This window comes from Diabrotica undecimpunctata, chromosome 3, assembly GCF_040954645.1.
Source record: "Diabrotica undecimpunctata isolate CICGRU chromosome 3, icDiaUnde3, whole genome shotgun sequence".
In the NCBI taxonomy this organism is placed as follows: Eukaryota; Metazoa; Arthropoda; class Insecta; order Coleoptera; family Chrysomelidae; genus Diabrotica; species Diabrotica undecimpunctata.
Window position 1 is genome coordinate 74,618,564 of NC_092805.1, and position 13,457 is coordinate 74,632,020.

The window sequence follows — 13,457 nt, forward strand, 5'->3', positions numbered from 1 at the left end:
ATTATTTTTTTAATGCATTGACACTGAAAAATTTAATATATAAATGTACGTTCCGATGTTTCGATTGCTACGTTTTTGATGTACAATATTTGTTTCACAAAGTAGTACAATTTAAATTATAATAATTTATAAATCAATCTTAAAATTATAATTTTTTACTGTCTAATTTCAATATTTCGATTTTTAAATGTAGGAAATTCAATATCTTACTATAATACTTTATAGATACACATATATTATACATGGCATAACACCTAATAATTTCGCTTTTAACTATAAATGTATCGTATAACGTAACGTAGCAAGCAGTAGTGAGTCATTACTCAGATAAAATATTTCGGTGACTTTATGGTAATTTGATTCTAGCCAACATATCTATTACAATTATTACATAATATAATATGTTCGGTCTTATTGTTTTAAAAAACATTCATGTTTTAAAATAGGTCTGAAGTGAATTATGTTTTGTATTTCTTTAGTGACAATATTATTAACCGTGATTATTAATCTAAGATATTTAAAGTGTTCCATACTTTCGAAATTATAGTTGTTGACTTTAATATTTTATCTAGATGTATTAAATTGCTTTCTTCTGTTGATTCGCTTGTATTTGGTTTTTATTTTGTTGATTTTAAGTGAAACATTTTTCGTGTTCTCTTCACTTTGTTGAAGATGTCGTTTGCGGACGGGAGAGATTTTCTTATAAGCTCAATATCATTAACAGATGCTAGGACTACTTTGTACCTTGAGCCATTAATGAATTGCATTTTAAATAGACGTTATTTCTATTTTAGTATACTGTTCACTAAATTTTTGAATATTTGAATCGAGAATCTGTATTTTATTCAACTGTTTTATAACACAGAGTTTCTTGGCGCCTATCTTCATCTCTGTTTTTTTTGTTTAGCGTATCATTCTTCTTCTTCCTATGCCGTCCCCATTAACGGAGGTTGGCGACCACATTTCTAAAAATATCTCTGTCTTTTGCAACGTGAAATAATTCGTCTACAGTCATGTTTGTCCAGTCACGAATATTTCGCGGCCATGACTTCCTCTTTCTACCTATTCCCTTTTTGCGATCGACTCTACCCTGCATGATAGCCTGCAGAAGACTTTATATTCCTTAGTATGTGTCCCAGGTATGCAGTCCTGAGTACTTTTATTATTCTCAACAATTTTTTGTCTCGACCCATCCTTCTCAGCCCTTCCTCATTGGTGACCCTGGAATTCTCAACATTCTCCGGTATATCCAAAATTCCAAGGCTTGAAGCTTCCTAACTATTTGCGCTTTTACCGTCCATATTTCTACTCTGTACAATAGTTGAGACCAGACGTAACATTCAACAAACCTCAGTCTCAGCGCAGTATTCAGATGTTTGTCACAGAACAATTGCTTGAATTTTAAGAACGCTGCTCTTGCCATTTCTATTCGTACCCTGATTTCCTAATCTAATTCTTTGTTGATGTAAGCTCCCAGATATTTATATTTTTACTCCCGTATCATTATTAAAAGGATTTTGCTGAATGTCGATCTAGGGAATCCGGTGATATGTACATGATGTTTCCATAACCAACGTTCGAAAATTTTTCTTACTGTAAAGTCATGACGATTTTACTAGGAAATGTAGTACTGTTTAATAATAATAAAGTTCAAGCAACTAATTCCTATATGCACTAACTTGGTACTGATATCTCTGCTCTCCGATACCAGGTAGCAGTCCCGAAAACATTAAAACTGCTACACTGATGCTTCTAATTATCCAACGACTAGTCAGTCCAGGACTATACGCCTTATTATGGTACTGATATTTCTGCTGTCCCTCATAAGTAAATATAATATGCAAGAAAGGTTTTAGCAATTTAATAGCATTTTGTATGTTAGAATATTATTTCTCCGAGAAAGTGAAAAATATCTATTTACTATCCGGATTTAATCCATAGATTAAATATTAGAATGCTATAAAATAATGCTATTAGCAGTAAAAAACGGTCTGATAGTAAGTAATGAGAAAACTAAATCAATTTTCTTTAACATACAAGAGAGAGGACGTAGAGTAGGGCATAACGTAACAATAAACCCATATAATTTTGAAAGATTGCAGCGTTTTAGGTATCGTAGATAACGCTGTCACATAAGAAATAGAATGGAATATTCAGGTAGCTAACTAATGTAAATATAACCCACATAACACTTTTAAATCCAGAAGTCTAATACAAATCCCTAACATCAGGATATATAAAAAAGTGATTAAACCAGTGCTATTGTAAAGGTCATCGTCATAGTATAGTCAGAACGCAACAAGGTTCTATTGGCTTTTCTGCTTTTTGTCTTCTCATTCCTATTGAAAACTTAGCCACGTAAATAACGTTTTAAAAATATATGTCAATATTTCTTGAAGTGCCTTTCCTAAGATAACTTTTATTAAGCCTAGTTCGTTTGACTACATGTAATGGATTTGATAGTTCCCAACAGATAAGTATTGATTGATTGATTGTAGGTTGGATAGCAGTTGGTTGTACAGGCATGTGTTGATAAATATGATGGGTCGGTAGGTAGTCCCATTATTCCTAAATCTGACCATATGTTACCTCCCCTATTGATTCGTGGACGTCCTAAGGGCATTTTTTCTCTCGGGGAATTCTCCCAGTTTAACTTGGCAATACAGTTATTAGAAAGCCTTTGGATATAGCCAGCGTAACTTTGGCGTTGAGATTTAGTCTCTTGTATGACGTTGCTATCTTTATATATCTGTTAGACCTTGGCATTAGTTCCGGTTCGGTATTGGTTAGTATTCGAACATTTGTAAGTTGCTTTCTAAGTGCTATTGATTGAAAATGTGACGAGAACGCTGACAAAACAATATAAGTAAAACTTAGGTATTAATTAGATCAGGATTACTAGAAAAGTTATCAGAATTATTTTCCAACTTACAAAGGTCCGAATACTAACCAATACCGAACCGGAACTAATGCCAAGGTCTAACAGATATATTATAAAGATAGCAACAAGGCTTCCTTAAGGCCTTTATTTTAAATATACTTTTTTAGTAATGCAAATACGTAAATAGAACCTGGAATATACATGTAACCTTTAATCTCTGGGATAAATCGATCTCCTGAATAATGGCACCGATATATTTAGTTAAAATTCTGTGCACTTATTTTAACCGTTTATGTCCTTATCATTCATATATGAGTTGTAACCGATATTACAAACTCATTTACTTTTCACAAAGAGACTCCATATTAACTATAGTTATTACTATACAAATCTGATTCGAAATATCGTCGAGTATGTAAAATTATTTTTAATGAAAAGTTAATTAGCCATTTCTTATGGGGTTCAAAAGAGAAGACTTTACGAAAATTTGAGTACAAATAAGACCACCGTAATCAGTTGTACTCTGGGTAATAAATAATTAATTAATCGGCTAATCAGAATCACCCGTTCAATATGATTTTTGTCAAATCGGTCCTTTTTAGGATCAATTATTCTAATTATGTCTATAAATATTAAGGGCATATCTAGAGATAAAGACACTTTACTTTACTTAACCTTATCAGACATATGCGCTTAGCACAAATGTGACGTATTTCTTGTGCAGAAAATACATAGAGGGCAAAAAATAGTGTATTTGGTATTAATATCACATAATAAATGTGAAAGTGCTATCTCTGCCGGCCAAGAAGCAAAGAAAAACTTAAAATGAGAGAGGACAAAACCAGTCAGCTGAAGGAACCTTTTAACGATGTTGAGCTTGGATCCACTATCTACGTATATAATAAAGAATAGTACGGCACTGACTGAAGATCTGAGCACAAAGCTTATTATAAAATTTTGACCAAAAATACAACAGTTACTGGTATCCAAAGTCTGCAGACAAACAAAGCAAAGACAAAGTTGTTGCCTTGCTTAAACCTGGCAAAAACTCCAACGACCACAAAAGCTATTGGTCAATATATTTATTTTGCTTTACAAAATACTCCTCAAGAGGTAAAACAGAAGAAAAACTCAAATTAAAAGACAAAAGTTGCTACAGACAGGGAAGATCATGTACGTCACAAATACTAAATCTTGTCCAACACAGCAAAAATGGGTACGAAAGATATCAGTTATGAGGAGTGGTATTTGTCAATCTAAGCAGCAATTTGCAGCTGACGACACCTTAAATAAGAGGGCATTTTTTCAAAATCTATATGATATTTCCTTAGGTAATAAACTTACTTGTTTTACTAGCGTATGCCTACACAACAGAAGATTTTTGGTATTTCTCAATGGTAAGTATAGCAGATGGAGAACGCAGAAGAACGGTCTCCTTTTGGTAGCGTAATGGCACCTATACTGTATAAAATGTACACAAACCATCAACCCATACCAGTAAATACCAGGACCTTTATTATGTATACGATACATCTATTATTGCACAACCAAAAACTTTTGTTGCTGAAGTGAAGAAAAATCTAAATCATGCTTTAAACACAATAAAAATAGACCATAAATCGTTTTTAAGCCAAACCCCGGAAAAACTCAGGTGTGCTACTTTAATGTCCCCAACACAGACGTTTTCACAAATCTGAACATCCAATAGTGTCATGAAATCCTTATACTCTGGACTTGCTATAAATATCTTTAAGATAGTTTGTATTACACTTAGTCATTCACAGAACTTTGTTTAAAACTAAAAGGCACACTGAGGACCAGAAGTATTATTCTCCGCAAACTTGTCAGCTAAAAATGTACATCAGCACATCCTTCCACCCTTAAAACGTAAACGCTTGCATTCCATGCTTCTGCTGCCGAATATACCTTGCCAGTATGAATGACACCAACACATACTTAACTCGTAGATTTAGCTATAAATTAGTCATCCTAATTCAGCGGATATTAAGACTCACATCCATACATAAGCTCTACAAAATCGTAGCTACCAAGACACCTAATATTCGAAGATAAGTAGCTAAGGAACGAAAGAAACAAAATCTAGATTCGCAACATGTACTCCACGAATACAAGCCCATTTTATGACTAAAATCGAGAAAAAACTGGCCAGATCAATACGTGTGTAAGATATACCAAAAAAAGCTAATCCTCGCCATCTGAACCCTCGGGAGGACTCTTGCCTGCAAACACCGGTTAACTTGTGTGAATGTGGGGTGGTAAAAGATTCTTCACACCTTCTTAGTTGACTTTGACATTTAAATTGCTCTTTTCTGAAGGAACAAGGTTTAATTATTTAAACTGAACATGTAGAGTACAGTCAGTAAGCTATTGCTTATAAAAATCATTGCAAATTGGACACTAACTCCACTTATATTGATTAGATATTACCCCTAAATTACCTTACCATTCAGAAGTATGTAATATTGGTAAAGTGATATATTCTGGCTAGATAAATTAAGCATTCTTTTATTTTTTGCGGACTACTATCCATTTTTACACAAAAAATATACAAATAATACATAATAATAAAAAGTATACAATAGTATACAAACAAAACCAGAAATAAAATAATAAAGAAGCTACAAGATATCGTAAAACAATAGATGGATGAAATAAATCAAGTTCATATTAATCGGATTCTTAAATAATACGTATAAAGACATACTGACGTTCACAAAATGCATTAGGAAATTTCCGCATATGAAAAAAACATCCAACTTGGTAACGAAATCCTTTTGTATCTATAAAGCTATTTTTAGAAAAGCACGTACCTACCAAAAACAGGTATTTGGTAGTAGACATATCTATTACATACTGTAATGCGTATGAACGATAACAAAAATAAAGACTAAGGAGTCCGTATGAACCGTTTAGAATATACGCTGAAAATATACGGCTTAATCGCATAGTTGCCAAACTATCAGAGCTTACTTAAACCGATATACTTATTGTTCCAATATACAGTGAAAAAGACCTGAACGACCCCTATAATATATACAAGTGAACTAAGCGATATACATTTATGATACAGGGGTACTTATGGACTCTACAAAATTTTTAAAAATTATGAAACTATACATGTTAACGAATCGACACAGCCAATATTATGGAATGGTCAAGTGAGCTCCGTATATCGGTGTCCACTTCACCGCGGAGCTCACTTGAACCTTAATTTTAACATGGGCGGAGTTTACTTTATGCCGTAGATATATATATATATATATATATATATATATATATATATATATATATATATATATATATATATATATATATATATATATATTTATATATATATTTATATAAAGGCGCTTGAAGGATGGGAAAAGGGCATCTCACTAAATGCCCAAAAAATAAACATCCTACGTTTTGCAGACGACACAACCCTTCTTGCAAATAGTCAAAAAGAGTTACTTAATCTCATAGGACTGGTTGAAAACGAAAGTCAAATATTTGATCTGCAGTTAAACATATCGAGGACAAACATCATGATATAGGGGTTAGACTACATAATAATCAACCACACATAACCACAATTGACCGGTTTAAGATCAGAGACTATTTCAGGGGGAACACCATTACAGGTTAGAAAAATTAGGCTAGGGTCTTGGAATCTTGGAAGTCCTACAGGTAAAAGTGTGGAGTTAGTAGATGCGCTTAAAAGAAGGAGAGTGCAAATTGCTTGTGTACAAGAGACTACGTGGAAAGGACAAAAGGCGAGGGAACTAGGTGAAGGATACAAATTGTGGTATGTAGGGAAAAGTAACACTAGGAATGGAGTTGGTATCTATAATTGCTGATAGTGAAATGAAAGATAACGTAGTAGAAGTTGTAAGAACGACTGATAGAATAATTTCAATGAAATTTGTAATTGATAAAGAAGTATTGAATGTTATGTGTGTGTATGCTCCTCAAACAAAGCTGGGTGAGAATGAAAAAAAAAAGAGATTAATTAGGAGACATATTGAGTGATATCCAACCAGAGGAGAAAGTTATAATAGGAGGCGATTTTAATGCACATGTGGGCCAATCCAAGACAGGACATAAAGCAGTACACGAAGGACTAGGCTTTGGAACTAGAAGTGAAGCTGGAAAAGATATGCTTGAATTAGCAACAGTATTAGATATGGCCATTGTTAACACATTCTTTCGAAAGAGAGAAACTCAACTTTTCACATACAAAAGTGGACAAAATCAATCCCAAATAGATTATTTTACGACAAAAAAAGATTATACACATGAATGTAAGGACTGCAAGTTAATAGTAAGTGAGACAGTAAGCTAACAACATAAGTTGCTTGTGCTGAACATCGAAAAAGCGAAACTAAACTAAAATATTGGAGAGACACAAAAAATCAAGTGGTGGATGTTAAAAGAAAAAACAGGTCTGTCTGAAAGAATGTCTGGAGGAAGATGGCCAGTATCATTAGAGATACTGCTATTGAAATACTTAGAAAAACGTCAGAAAAGAAGTTTGAGAATAAAGAAACCTGGTGATGGTCCAACGACGTTCAATCAAAAATAAGAGAGGGAGAAGAGAAAATTATATAAACAGTGGCAAGAAAATCGGTCGGATACAGATCTTTATTTGCAGATTATTATTAATTAACTATGACAGCCAATTTATTCATAAAAAAGTGACAATAAAACGAATTCATCAATACTGTGATTTCAAAATAAATATCTTGCTATATACCATTTTGTTAAATTTGTTTTATTTAAAAATTTACAATCCTAATTAATATTGTTGTCGAAAATATACATATGCGTGTTTCTAGTAGGTACATATATGAAAATTGCGTCTGTCTTCGATATTTAATTATTTACAAGTGGATTTTTTACCTGTATTTTCCCTTGTTACATTGTAAATTTACTAATAAATAAAATTACTCTGGTCTGTTATATTTTTAGTTATCCATAACCACACTGAACCGCCCACTTGTTTATGGTTTCATTGTGTAGTTCCAAACCTGTCACTTCAACGGGTATCCCGATTGTATAATCAGCTCGAGTAAAAGATAAAAGTATTTTTGACCTGGGCTTGAGAGAGATAATCTGAATGATACCTAGAATATTACTTCATGAACAGATTTTTGTTTTCGTACAGAAAGAAATTTTTGAAATAGGGATAGTCCAATAAAATTTGCCGTTAAGATTTTCGTGGATGGGCCAACAAGGATGGACGGTAACTAACTTTCACCGTTCATTCAATTTAAATTTTTACATCTATACTTTCTAGAAATAAAGCAATTATAGAAACACGTTTTACGAACTTAAACGTTTCTTTGTATGAAGGGACATCCGCTTTTGTTTGTAGGAATACTTATATATTAAGTTTTTTTAAAGTATTTGCTGATAGCGGTTGTGATCGCATATTAGACAGACGTTAGATTGCTTACTTACAGTACCGCACATAAGTAAAAATTAAAAATGATAAAAAGGTTGCCAATGTCATTCCATAATACAAATGTATACGAGATGAGTATACATTTTCACAATCTTAATCTGGTTTTTTTATTATTAAATTCTGGCTACCGGTTTCGAGCCATACAATGTATGTCCCATCATCAGGCCACAGTACATAGGTTTTTGTTCTAACAAAAACTGTAAGATAAAAACAACATGAAAAAAGCAATCTTCTTCTTTTTATTTAGTCATGACTCTGTTTTTCAATGTACCTCCAGTAAGTTGTCGTTCCATCGTTTTCGTAGTCTTCCTACTGATCGTCTTCTTATTGGGGAACCGTCTCTTGCCGTCTTTACTACTCTATTTGCTGTCTTTCGGCTATAATCGTTCTATTCTACACTTCTATCTCTTCTAACATCCTTTTTGTCTACTCTGTGTTAGATCGTGTTTCTGCCGCTTATGCCATTATTATCTGATGACTGTTTTGTAAATTCTGACTTTCATTTCTATTCTGATATTTTTATTTCTCCATATTGTTCTATTGTTCTAGCGCAACCTGCGCCTCTGTTTACTCTATTCACTTGATCTTTCAATTCTGTTTCGAGCTTTCCGTAGATAGATAATATGATGACTAGATATTTAAACTCCATTACTTGTTCAATTATCTAACCTTTTAGCTCCAATTTACATCTTAGTAAATTTGCTGTTATAATCATGCATTTTGTTATTTTGGGAAAATTAACATGTTAAATTTTCTGCCGGTTATATTAAATTCGTGCAGCATGCGTTGTAAATCATCTTCAGTTTGTGAAAATAGTATTGCATCGTCTGCGTAGCAGATTATATTTTTAAGTTGCTCTTCTCCCATTTGGTATCCTTTTTTAGTTCTTACTTTTTTTATTATTTCATCCATAATCAGATTGAACATTAGAGGACTCAGGGAATCTCCCTGTCTTATCTCATTGCCAGCTTCAATAGGGTCAGTTAGTCCTTCTTCAACTTTTACTTTTATTATGTTGTTTTGGTAGATATTTTCGATCGTTTGGATTATTCCTAGAGGTATCTCTCTTTCGTACGATAAGTGGATAACGTCCTTTAATTTGACCCGGCAAAAGCCTTCTTGCGGTCCACGAAACAGATATGCTGGTTTGTTGTATTCTAATAATTTCTCCTGCAGTTCCTCATTATAAATATAGCGTCGGTGCATGATCTTCCCGGCCTAAAACCTTGTTGTTCTTATGGTAGTGTTATAATTTCATTCAGTCCACTTGCTATCACTTTGGTTGTTAATTTTAGTGTTATGTTCATTAAATTAATTCCTCTGTAATTTTCCGGGTCCGATTTGTTTCCCTTTTTGAAGAGAAGTATTAGGATGCGTGATTCTTGCGGAATTCTGTTTTATTCTATTCTTTTTTGGATTAGTTCTAATAGTTGTTTGGTCAGATATGGTCTTCCGTACTTTAGGAGTTCGTTCGGTATTCTGTCCTCTCCTGGTGATTTTCTGTTTTTTAATTTCCTTAATCCTTCCTTTATATCTTCCTCCTCAATATTTATTTCTTCGTTTGCCATTACCTCTGGTGTTGGTGTTTCATTATTGTTTCCTTCTGAATGTGTTTCGTTTTTATTAGTTCGTTTATCTATTTTCTTTGTCCTCTAATCATTCTCCATATTTATTTTTGTATTCCGTAGAAGTCGTGTTCCATCTGTTTTGAGAGGCTTTGCTAGTGTTCCCTTTTTGTTTGTCTAACTACGTTATTTGTTTCATTTCTGATTCGTTTATAGTTGTTGTATGCTTGTTGTGTTTGTTGTGTTCTGTATTGTAAAAAGGCTTTCTTCTTTTCTTAACATTTTGTCTTCACTTCCTCTCTAAGCCATGGGGTTTTCTGTTTTGTTATGTTAGTGTTCGTTACTTTCCTCTCTCCAAGTGATTTTGTGACTGCGTTAATTATGTTATTTTTGAGATTTTCCCAGCTTTTCTTGATGTTATCGTTTTAAGAAAGTTCTGCAAGAGAGTCATAATTTTCTTACAGAATAAGTGAACTTTTTATTTTGATTTAAATTTACAAACCCTTTATCAATGAATTAACTAATGACTGACTATATAGTACAGTTTCCATCAGACTGGTTATAGCTAATACCACTAATGTCTCGACGTATATTGTGTAAATTTCTCTCACTTAACTAAAGTTACAATTCTTATTCATTTAATATTATATATAGTATAGTAGAGTTTAAACAGGATCCTATTGTGCTATCCCGTGGGAACTTTGTTGCTAAAATGTAAAACCCATTTTTTTTGGTTTCTAATATCTTTGTAAGACAAAATCACTTGGTCGTCCAAAAATCGTAGTGGGAGGGGAGCGGTGGGGAGCCTTACAAAAAAAAAATGCAATTTTTTTTTTCATCATTTTTCGGATGTACAATATCCGAAAATTCATTCGTCAAATTTGCATACCCAACATGACATTAGAAATATATTTTTTTTATTTTTAAAAATACGTCATACCATTATTGTATACGGAGCGCCTTCATACAAAATCACTTGCCCTGAAAACCCATATTTTAAAAATCGTTTACCTCGCTCTACCGCGAAAAATATTGGGTTTAGCAAAAAATTGCTTCTTATAAACGTTATAGGCCAAAAATCAGAGAACATGCTGGTTTTTTTAGAATTTTGATTGGATAATTAGTTTAAGAAAAAATTAAATAAATCGAACGGCATGTCACGACGGACAGTGCTGAACGCAGAGATGCGAGGAAGGGCGAGATTCCTATGCAGCAGTCAACCGCAAATCGACTCTACTGATGGCGATGTTGTTATGGTCGTTTTTTTATTGTGATGCTGATTTTAAGGAGGATGAATACTCTAGCGTAAATAGTGACTTCTTTGGCCCGTTTTGTTGTCAGATTATTAACGGTTTTAAAATAATGTATTTGTTAAGTGATAGTAGTATTTATATTATCATAATAGGTATTGTTGTATACCTTTAAGGTTCTATACTTATTAATATTATTATTATTATTAAATAATTAATATGTATTATCCAGATTTAGCCATACGGCTCGCACTCCCTCAAAGGGAAAAGTTCACTCATCTCAGATACTTACGATATCAAAAGAATTGAGCTCTGGTGGGACTCCTTCCGTGTTATCGAGCCCTAGATGACTTGGTATGTAGGAGTATCCCGTATCCCCACAAATGTTCTTACAGATTATTGTTATTATTATAAAGCTTACTAAAGACGTAGCAAAGTGGTTAAATTTCAAAAGCTTGTGATATACATATCTAAAATGGCAAATTCTAATAGAATATCTACCATTTCCAAGTATGCATTCCAGTATTTGCCTGTGACAGTTTGAGCTGCAATGAATTCTGGAAACTCTGTCAAAAGTTCACGAGTTAAAGTTGAGATTTTATCGGAGAGTTGCAAAACGTCTTCTTTTCTCCTGAAGTTATCGATGATTTCCGATGTACAAAGATGAATTAAGTTAATATAATGTACAGAAGGACTGCCACACTCTAAAAGCCACTTCTTATAAAGATTTATTAATAATCTTGACAGAGCTTCGTACGTCAACTTATGGGCTCGTATAGCTTTATTGTATTTTTTGCCAGATAAAATACCATCAATTGTGGACTGAACATAGAGACCACTGTCCAACCATACATCAGCAAGTCCAGAATCTGTCATGAACCGACCAATATTATTTTGAGGAAGTTCATAACCATGTGAAATCCACCTAGACGAATGACTACGTTTTTTGTGTCTTCTGGCTGGGACCATTGGAGCTCTTTAGCTTTATAATAGATCGCTTGATCAAACAGTACGGTGTATCTGTTATTTAGCTTCTTAGCAATTTCATTACACTTTATGATACCAGTCCAAACGGTATCATATTCTGATGAGACATGGGGTAGTACAGGTAAGTAGCCATAGGTCGTTACATGTGATTTATCCTCCACAGTCCGTTTATGAAATCCTGACCACTGTGGGATAACGGTTTCATCGCTAACAGAGTCCCTCATTTTGCAAATGCACCATGCCATGTTACGATATCTTATGTTATTATTAAGATTCTGACCCTTTTCTATGATGCTCAGTTTATTTTCCTCAGATTGTACTTTTCTTTTTGATTTGTCAAAATAAATTTTGTGAAGGGAATGAAAATCATTTGGTATTACCAGCTTCTGATTATACGGCAAAAATTTAAATTGTCCAGGTATATTTTTATTAAATGGTCCTCTCTGGAAGGCAGCGATTTGGGTTCCGTGAAAAGTAGGTGTTTTGTCCAAAGTCTCTTCCAAAATGTCAATGTTGTCAGCAGCAAATTAAACGAATCGATTGGGTACCAATTGTCTCGGTATGGTCACATGATTTTTCTCCAAGTAAAGTTGAATTTCTTCTTGGACGATGCTGTTACGCACTCTAAGAGTATCGATGTATGAAATTGAATGACCGCAAACGTGTATTGCTTCAATGAGTTTTTTCGACCTTGTTTCCTGGTGAACTAAAAGTCCTAGCCCAATATGCTTTGGAGTTTTTATTTTTCCATTCCAACAGGCAAAAATAATGTCTTGGAAAATGCTTACAGTTTCAATTTTCTTTTCATTATCGCTTTCATTGCGGACAATAAGATTAACAAGAGAATACAAGCTTTCAGGAATAGACTTTTTGTAGTCTCTAACATTCATTTTTTTTAAATCGAACTCAGTTGACATCTTGCTTATCTCGCTTCGGATAGTTTGGCACATTTTGACTAGAATGTGTTGCTCCGATGCCCCGAAACTAAAAGTGTCAGATTCGTCGTGGTTGTGCAGGATTGTCTTAATTGTAGTTGTAGGCTCATTTTGTCTAGGAGACCTTACTGATTTAACACCATCCCCAAAATGGTTTTTCATTTTTTTAATTATTTGTTTATCACTAATGTCGTCAATGCCACTAATTTCACGATACCTTTTGCCAATTGATTTCGTGCTGTATCCTTTACCTTTTTCAAAACCCTTCTTCATTTCCTCCAAAAGTTTTCCAAATGCTTCATTGTCAGTTTTGTTAACATTACTATTTCCAACAAATTTTTTATTTAAATTGCGTAATTCAGTCGAAACACA